An 11,174-nucleotide genomic window follows, 5' to 3' on the forward strand; every position below is an offset into this window, starting at 1 on the left:
ATTATGAGGCTTTAGATCTTCCAAATTCTACTAAGATTACAGAGATGATAAAGAAATTCAAGGGCAAACATCCAAACATAGCTTTAGGATGAAGATGAACAAAACTCAAATGCTAGAATTTCAATTTTGACACTTAGTAAAATTTTGAGATTTTGACCCAGTTGAGGTCTGTAGGTCCACAGCTTCACAATTTAGAGGTCCACTGATAGTTAACTGCTAGTTCCAAAAATAGCACTTTCCATGCATCAGGAGCACATTCTGATGACAGTTTAACTCCGACACACACCTAGTGAAGGACTAGCTTCTATTTTTTGTGTCTCCATGCACTTCCACTTTGACTGATGGCTGCCTCCTACTTTCTCTCTCATGCTTTCTTTGTTTTTGACATGTAAAGGGCTCATGCATCCAATTAATGAATAAAATATGGATGAAGTCCCTCTAAGCACCAGTTAGATTGTTAGTTTGTATATATTTATTTTGTTTTAATGTTTTAAAAGCATTTTATTGTATGAGGATATCTCTCACTCTCAACACAAATTGAGGAGATGATTTCTTATAAATACCCCATTGTAAAATGAAAAAATTCCCCGCCGTTATTATGCAATAAAATTATGCTTGTGGTGCTCGCATTTAGAGTGTGGTTATTCTTGCCTGAATGTGTCATTATTTTGTGAATTTTATTCATGAGATTGTGATTGAGCCAAAGGTTTATTGCATTGTTTCTGGTTGTGCAATCTTTTAGTTCTGGTGTTTGCTATAGATATATGAATTCTGTTGATGTAATGAGCTTGAGAAGAGATCACCTGATTGTGTCTACATAGCTTTTTGTCTCGCATGAGCACACTTTCCATTGCCTTGCGATTTGATGAAGAGTGAAACATCATTTGACTTGTTAAATATTCTCACCGATGATTGCATCAGTGGTTTCCTATCGATTTCTTTGAAGGTTTAACTCGTAGTGTGTTGTGTTTAGTAGCTTATGTCTATTTAGGAATTTCAATTTCAAGTCATTTGATTTCATGTTACTTGCTTTGCTAACCCCTTGTTAGAATAGGAACACATTTTAGTTGCATTGGTAGTTGCATGCATTTAAAAATAGAAAATACAAAAATATTGTTCTTTTTGGTGTGATATTTTGAGACAGTGATCAGATTTACTTCAACTTTGATATAAAAGAGTTTTTAGAACTAGCAATGGCCTCCTTGTGAACACTCACATTTATCTTCTACTGAGAAAATTTTGGTACGTTGCAAGACAAATATTGAACCTTGGAGTGGATCCTTAAAAAGATTTGCTTTTCAAGAGAGGAATTATGCAATGGATTCCTACAATTGACCTCGTGCAAAATGAATGCCCAACAATATATACATATATTTAACTGGGTTATGGCTTCTGTAAGGGAATGAGCCTCGTGATTATGACATTTAAACATAAGCAAAACTTGCTTTTTTAACTCCTTCCACTCAACTCTTAACTAAAGTTATTCTTCTAGGAGTGAGAACAGCTGCTACAAATTCCTGGGAGCCGAGGGGCCCTGAACCTATGCTATGTTTTTGGGAGACATGGGAGAAGTTTCTATTGGCTTTAGTACTTCATAAAATTTTGGATCATATAGTGATGCCCAAATTAGTAGCACTGGTAGATACTTGGGATGCAAAGATCACAAGAGCACAACAAGAAATTCCTATAGAACTATCATCATATTAGGTACAATAAATGAATGACATGCAAAGATCAGAAGGGCACATCAATGAAATGCAGCGATCATAAGGGCATAATAATAAAATCCTAGATCTCCACATGATACATACATACATACATACATATACATACATACCACTAGTACATTTTGGCAAATATGTGATTGTGACAAAAAGTTATAGTCACACCACTAAAAATTTTAGTCATGTGACTAAAGCTGATCACTTTCCACTAGTTTTTTGTAATTTGTAGTTCTAGGTGACTAATTTGATCACTAGGCAAGACCACAAGATGAACCAAATAGAAGTGATCAAATAAACTACTAAATAAATAACTAAAGAAGTGACTGAATAATTAGTCACCAAAATATAAACAACTATAAAACTACCAAATAAATTATTAAATAAGTGATTAGATCCTATAACTATATCACAATTCAAACAATTTTATATTCTAGTGGGAATTTATATAAAAATAGAAAGGATATTAATCTGATTATATTATTAGTATTAATTATTCAATATTTGTGATATTATATTATTATATTCATATTAACTTATATTATATTTTATTATTTATTGATTATTAATTATTTAATTATTTAATTATTTTAATATTATATTAATTATTCTATTATTATTAATTTAACCATTGAAATTTTAAACATAGATGTATATGATATAGTTTATTTAAATATTTGTGAACTATCAATTAACATTTAATATTTATCTTGACCAATGATGATCAGAGATCATAGTATGAAATGATTTGATTTTGCATATTTGTTGTATATATATATGCATTTGCATCCAAAAATAAATAAGAAAATAAAATATTAAAAAATAAGAAGAAAATTTGTAAGTTAACAAAAAGAAGAAGAACATAAACTCAAAAAAGAAGAAGTTAATATATGTTATGTTACAGGTTTTTTTGGAGTACTATCACCAATTTTTTGAGTATATATTCTTTTGTTTTCCTTTTTACCTTATCAACGACTTAATTGACACCTTTCATCATTTAACAATTCATCTATTAGTATCTATATTTACTTTTTTGTCATTTCATTTGTATCCTTTATATTTACTTTTTTGTCATTTCATTTGTATCCTTTGATTCATTTTTCATATTGAGTACAAAAAGTTAAAGAGCCAATACCCTCTATATTAGTTCCTTAGAAGCACTTTAATTAAGAGGTTATAATAGTTCATTAAAATTAACTCTCATGCATCCTCAAATTTAATCACCCAATTAAAATTAAAATTAAAATACACCAAATTTTAGAAATTTTAAATAATTTTTTTTTAAAGATTAAATTTTCTATACAAAAATACTACACTAGATTTTCTTATTTACAATATTTTAAATAAAACTATTCTAACAGTTGTATCAATATACCCATTACAATTTCTTCAATTTTACATTAAAATTCCAAAACCATACTTTAAAAATTATTAATTTTACTTCCATGGTAGGAATCCATATGCATATATTGAGGTGCAATTTGTTTTATTTGATTACAAATTACGTAATCAAAATTAAATAAAAAAGTAACACTAGGCTGTAAAGATAGAATAATGGAGGGAAATAAAACTTTCACATTGGTTTGTTGATTTTGACACATTTTGGTCCAAACTTTATCTTAGATACAATGGTCTTCACGCTGTAAGTTCAAATGGTGAAATGCTTTGAATTTAGCCTGTAATGCTCATTGCATAATGTGCAAGGTGAAAGATGTTTGAGGCTCTCATTTTGTTGGATACCAAGAGTGTGGAACTAATGTTTCATCCAAACTTCAAAGATGATATATTGCTACATGACTACTCAAACCATCCAGGTAATCCTCTATTGTCCCTTTGATTTTGTTTGAAAAGGGTAGCGATCTATCACTTAGACTCCTCATTTTCATAATGGAAAAATCTTTATTCATTCTGAAAATGCATTGATGCAGAAATTCGTAGGGTCCAGACCCAATGTTGGATCATTAGTTTTTTTGGTTGTTGATAATTTTAGACAATGAGCTTAAAGAAAAATGGGTTCTTTAATGTTCCATCAAAATCTTAGTACTCACCAAAGTGTTTTTTATAGTTTTTTGTCCCATAAAACTGTACCAATACTCACTAAAGTGTATCATCCTTTTTGATTAATTTTGAATTCTTTTCACATGCATGAAACTAGATATTCTTATGCTTTGCAAATTCCCCTAGGTAAGTAAGATAGATAGAGAGACACTTGTCATCGATAAAAGTTTCCTTTGGCCTTTGTCCTCTTCTTCCTCTACTTAAAGACTCTCAAGAAAAATGGAATTGGGAGCTGCAAAATTCTATCTTGCAAAGAATATGATGAAAACATGTGGACATGTTGTAGCTACAAAATTAGAGACACATGCAAGCTACCTTGTTGCAAGATAGGGGTTTGTGGGTGCTGCATCATGTTATGTTGTTTTTTAAGTATGACAATGTTTCTTGGTCCACTATTATAGTCTACTTTTCTGGTAAATATTATAATCAAAGTAACTGATAGAGGCTATGCTAGAATTGTTCAAGAAATTTATGCCTTTAACCAAATCTGACTAACACACATATTGGTGGACATCTTATGAACATAAACTTGGTGATCATGATGGAAAACCTAACATTTTTCTCATTTTTATAAACCCCAAGGTTCGAGGTAAAGGAGATAGACCCTATCTTAGGCATGCTTCTATTTTGTATAACTAATGGTGAAACCCCACTTGTAAATAGATCTTGAGGAAGAGTTGCATGGAACCATGGACATAATGTACTAGTCAGCTTCTCTCTACCATTTATCAACATACCATAATTATAAGAGATTGGAATATTGTTTCTTATCTTCATTCCTGATAGTTGGCTTGCAAGTTGTTAGCACTACATGAGGATGTGAAATATCTCTTGTGCATTGTTGATTATCAACCATTCAAGCCACTCCATATTATGTTAGTTGACCAATGAGTACCTTCTAGATTTGAACCTTGCCCCATTGTTCTAGAGGTTCCAATGTCTGCTACACCAAATCCAAGAAGGTGATTGTGTGAATAGTTCAAATGTTTTAAGTATTCCTTTTTTATAACTTTCTTATGTCTAAAAAATCATAAATTTCAAAAATTTGAGTATATTTTCATTCCCAATATTATTTTTCCAATGGATTCAATAATTCTAATATACATTCTACTATTGATAAAACTTTAGAGAAGAGTCTTATACATGAAGCACTTATAGGCATTCTCTAGATAAGGTCACTATTGGTTCAAGATCGTTGAATAGATCATGTAATGTCAGATAAGCCCTACCATATTCCTTGTGAACATGATGACACTTTCACTTTTGTTGGTGTTTTCATTGAGTTTGGACTTGCTGTGAGTGGATCAAAACATTAAAGTTTCATAAAGGTAAGGTTTATTTGCAGTCAATGTATTCACTTGAAGGTCTAAAGTGATACGATACATTGGGAAGTGTCATTATATCATTGTAAACAATTGGAAGAGTTAGTTTGTCAGCGTTGGTGAGCCAAAAGGATTTATTCTTAGTTGGAACCCAATAAAGTAGTCTATTGGTTTACTCTTTAGAGACTCAACAATCTAAGAGTAGTCTATTTCAAAATACAAAATCATGAACATTTACACTTGGGTAGATTAATTGATTCTTGGTATCACAATGAGAAATTGGATCTACCACCTAGCTTAATTGTTTAACAAGAACTTTTTATACATCTTTTAAAGAATTTTGTCTAATAGGATATACACTGGTTTGTTGATATTGAACTTACATGTGTTCAACAACACAATGTCAAAATTTTTAATCTATTACTATACCTCAATGATACATAATTTTGAATTGGAAACTTTACTACCACCTAAGGGAGTATGGAGATCTCTAGGAAAAGCTTCAAGGATTGGTTTATCAAAAGTGCAAGATGTTATGTTTGTAAATAGGCCTCTCAATATAAAAAAGGAGCATAGGAGGGAAATATGTTAAGATCTTTTTTCACTATCATTGCATGGAACACACATCCAAGGAGCTACTTGCACAATACACCTGCAAAGGGAAGAGCCTAAATTGCTAACTTTAGAAGTGTCACAGTCCTAGCAGAAGAAAGCCTTAGGTCCAAAGAGTAACTTTTCTACAGAAATTATCTAAAACATCCATCTAAACATGCTAGCTATAGTGCCTATAGTAATAGGGGTACCAAGATATCCAAAAGGTAGAGATTTATAAGGATTCAAATGATTTTTTTTTGGTCAATTTTAGATATATTAAAAGCATATGTATGGAGGGACTTATGGTAGAGATTTGAATGATCCTATTTTGGTAGTTAATTATTCAATAATCATTTTTGAGATAGCTCCTCGATTGTTTCAATCAAGTCTTTTCCATCTCTATCCTAACATCAGTAGTGTTCTCAAATCAACTATGATCTAATTGTGTCTAGTATTGATTCCATTCATGTGAACATTCTTTCCTCACTTAACTTTCCCTTTATGAGTCAAAAACATAATTTTAGGACATTAGTCTTAAATGAACTAAAATAGATTCACAAGAACTTGGAATATTTCAATCATCACCATTATGGTAAAGGATAATAATAAGTTTTCCATCCCCTTAAATGAGGAGAAATGGTATTTTGGCCTTGAAGATGAATGAAAATCGTTATGTGATTGCACTTAATAAAAGGTCAACATCCCAACTACAACTATATGAGCTATGTTCCAAGTTCATACAATGATTAGTCATGTTCCTTTTGTCAACAAAGTCTTTCAACATTATATTCCTATCCAAAAGTAATAATAGATCATAAATGCATCTATTAAGAAACCAAATATCAATGAAAACTATAATTGTCTATAACTCTCCACCCATCCCTCCAAAATTTTCTATGCCAAGAAGTGGTAATCTCTCAATTATAAATAATTGCCAACTCAAGGAATCTTTTCTCTATTCAAAACTAAAACAACACATAATTGTTTTTGTCAGAAACTGAAGTAGATGGGTGCTAAGTTACTTTTCCTCAAAGAATGAACAACACACCATGCCCAAATGGATTTATGTTCTTCACAAAAACTCCAACCTTGATAAAAGAATAATGTAGCATTCAAAAGCCTACTCAACTCCCAACTTATGTACAATCCCCCACACACTATTTTTAACATCAACCAATCAACACCATTATTAGTTCCTACTTATGGTAGGTAACTTATGGAATCATTTAGTTCCATATTTTTTGTTTGACTAAATTGAGTGACCAATAACTATAAAGTATTAAATTCTATTGAAGGAAAAACTCTATAATTGATCATTAGTTTTTATTTTTCATAATTAAAAAACATATTTTTCTTATTTTTCATTGGGCATAGCAATGAAGAAAATCATTTTTTCTCATAATTAAAAAATAATAATTCTAGAAATCTCTATTAAAATTCATAAATTTCTAGAGTTCTCTGTATAGACAACTTACATACCAAAGGGCACATACATGATCGTTGAGCCGCATAGAAATGATCATTGAGCTACCCCATGAATATTGTTATGTTCAGTGAGTAAATGATATCGATGGTTGTTAATATAATTCTTGGTTGTTAAATTACAAGTGCTACCAGAGGTCCATGGCGTCATCATTGTCATTTCTTTGATCTGTAGCTACTCCATTTAGCACAGTGGGCACTCTTTTCACCAAACATAGTACGAGAAAATTTAATTCCTTTTTACTCAACATATAGATTAGTGTTACGGATCTCTCTATTGCATAGCATAGAAATTAACCATAAAAACTTCTGTATATATTGGTTTTTTGTAGTTAATTTGAAGCTTGACAATAAGGATATGACTCAAAAATCACTTAGTTGTGGATGAACAACTACTTCCATTAGGAGAATCAACACCTATGGTGGAGATTATTTTCTAGGTAGAGAGCAACAACTGGTCTGAGTGGATTTAACAATTCAAACCCTAAACTATAGCAGGATTTTCCTGCTCGCTTAATGCATGATTTAAAAGCCTATAAAACTATCCAGGCTTGAATGAAAATCTATGTAGAAATAATATAAGCACCCTTTTAAACCACAAAAAAATAATACAAAAACACCTTCAGTTACTCCCAAAGAACATTGTAGCCCTTGTTACATTTGAGCAACACAATTTGTATCACGAATATCTTCGTGATAACTTCCTATAAACACTAAGTTGCAACATAGATGCAACCCCCTGGCCCATCTATACAAGTTGTCCATTCCATGCCATTTATATATTCATTTAATATTTACTCTGAACCTGAGCCATACACCAAGTAAACATGTGTATACACAATTTATATACACCAAAAATAACATATATAGTCCTATGTTTGGTCTCTTCACTCCCTTCAATTCCACATGTTCTTTGCAATCCTTTCCTCTGTGTTCTTGTCAATCTCCTAATTTTGGGGAATACTCATCATGGGAGCCATGACTAGCTAAAATAAAAAAGCTAAGCTTAGATAATTGAAGATTATTTTGACTCTACTTCTATTGGCCACTTTATCAAATCTATTAATCTCTTCCACAATAGTCCACAGGTGCATTGTGACTCATAAACTTGTGTAAAATATTAGACAATGGCCCAAATTCCATATATACAAATCATGAATCAAAGTAAATCTTGAAGGTATAGATTTTAAATGCTCTCTAAAGAAAACAAAAAATTGGTTTTCAAAATGTGAGGAAACATGTTTACTATTTTTTAAACATGCGCAATCTCATGATGACTAATCTCTCTGAAGTATGAATCATGATTAAGTAATGAATCTCTCTTTTCTCAATATCCACTGGTGAATGATTTCTACTCCAATGAATGATAAAACAATGCACTTGATTTTGTTCCATTTGGCCCTCTCAAAGCCAAAGATTTAAACTTAAGCTTAAATGTGCAATCCCTTGTACCACTGCCCCAATAATATACCCAAAGAACCATAAAATTATCCCTTTCACATCCTAATTCCTAGGGATATTTTTATTTCCTTTTTCCCAATATAAAAACCATAAATATGAACTCCCAAGTAGGATAGTGCTCAGTCAATGTCATCTACACCCCCGGTTGCTTCTTTTCTATTTGAAAATTGATCAGATCTCCTAATCATAAACAAAATTAGTTGCTTCCATGAAGTTACTTGCCTTACAAAGGGATCTATGTTATAAGAGAGATGATCTGGCTTCAACTCTTGTGTTTTCATTTCCTTAAGAATTCCTATAGATTTAGTCCACTATCCATTTTTTCCATACAAATTCATCAAACTCTTGTATGTTACTAAACCAAGAACCAAACCATTCTACTTGATTTTGGTTTACAAAAACCAACCCTTTGTGACTGACTTCCTCTACTTGCGTCCAAAGCTCTCTGCAATGACAGGGTTACCACTACCACTTGAAATGATTTGTGAGCCTTTAATTAAAATTTTACCGCACCATGCAAACTCAATGGAAAATACTTCTGTGTTTGTATTGCATCCTTTCACAAAACAAGTTTGCAAGACTCTTCTTAACAATGTCTTGCAATACACATCTACAATAGCAAACAATTATGTATGAGATTCGACAAATATTACAATAGCAATGGAAAATAATATGCAGGTGGCATATTTCATTTGAAGATGCATAACATGAATGACACGTGGATAATGGTAGTGAATGCGTGGATAAACATACATGATTAATTCATTTTATATGGTTTGTATGCATTTACATTAATTGAGGCTACCATTGGTGATAAGAAACTACAGAGCTTGTCACATAGAAAATGGTACGTACCTAGTGATGGTGGGGGCTTCTTTGAAGTGGTATGATCACCTATGCAAGGGAATTTTGAAAATGATAATAGAAATAAACTAAGTTCTTTGCGATTTTCACATGTAAGTGTGATGCAGCTACAAAGAAATGTGTCTTTTTATTTTTGTGGCATTACAATTTTTAAGGTGTTACACCATGCTTGACAGGACAAAGCACCAAAACTAAACTACAGAGACATATACATAGCCAATATTTACATTTAGGTTGTGTTCAAAAAAGAATTTTGAGAAGTAATATGAGTGCCAACTTCTCAATGCTCTTACTTGGAGATAAACAAAAGAAGCTCAAAATGTATTTGATATTGCCTAGGTTTCTTCGTTCAGACTACTCTTTTTCTCACCATGTGTAGAATTATAAGCTTAAAATAAAAAATATTTAGAGAGGCCACTGGTAAGCATCATAGATATGAAGTAGAAAACATATAGAGAAATGAACTATGCCTTTTAACAAGAGAAAAAAGAACTAAAAAAAAATAGCATTTCCATACGACAAAGGGTACCATGATAAAAATAGGGCTTCCAAGAGATGAAGAAAAATATATTGTTATGTTTCAAAAAAACCTCCTCCTACGATTTTGGGGCCAAATTTTGTGTTGCCTTGCTACGACCTTTGTTTCTAACAAGGATTCTTGTAAAGTTAAGAATAGTAGGGCATGCTAACTATCTAAAAAATGGATGCCTACAAAGTTAAGCATAGTAGGGCATGTCAACTGTCTAAAAAATTGCCATGTTCTAGTTATATTTCCACCTGCCTAGCTCTCAACACTTAAATTTTTATTATTACAATCAATATTAAATTCCTCAATTTAATTTTGGCAAGATATATTATGTGGAAACAAAACTTAAGGATTGGCATTTTTGTTGTCAAATCTTAAATTTAAAATGATAGCATGGTGGAAAAATTTATTGAATGATAGCCTAAAAAGCAGGTTGAAAAAATTTGTTGATGCAAACTGAACTAGAATTTTACATAATTTCTAGTCTCTAATGCCTTGATGGCTATCCATCCACTATAGCTCCCAATTGGACCCTATGGCTTCTTTATTGGTGTGACTGAATGAGATGCTAGAAAAGATCTCAAATAGAATAATACATCTATAGATCATTGAGAAGTCTACAAGTGCACATAATAATGTAACCCTAGGCAAGATTACATATATGGGTAGTACCAAAATAGAGTGTCAATTTTCATTGATTTAAATTTCAGCTGGTGTCCATCAAACCCGTGTTGCATTTCAATTCATACTAAAATGGTTACTAAGAAACTTAATATATTTTATAAGGTTAGATAATGTAATCCTTTCTTGATACTATATGTTTTGATAAAGCATTCCTCTTCTTTCATAGATACTACAATTTCATTTAGGGCCATGAGAATGAGGAGAGTAAGCCCACAATTTTATCTAGCTTATATTTCAAGTATTGCAATAGTTAACAAAAATGACTAGAATTTAAAAGAATTTTGCATGCATGAAATGCATTATAATTTTTAAATATAGATACAATCTATGAAGCCAAATCTCTTTCTACCAAATTGTCCCTTTATTTCACACTTCAATATTTCTAGAAATCACAAATTTAAACCTCTCCATATCATTTGATATTTCATTTCAAATTTACACTTAAATGTACAACTTGACTCA

This window comes from Cupressus sempervirens, chromosome 10 (assembly GCF_028749045.1).
Source record: "Cupressus sempervirens isolate cs-2001-9-10 chromosome 10, ASM2874904v1, whole genome shotgun sequence".
Classification (NCBI taxonomy): Eukaryota; Viridiplantae; Streptophyta; class Pinopsida; order Cupressales; family Cupressaceae; genus Cupressus; species Cupressus sempervirens.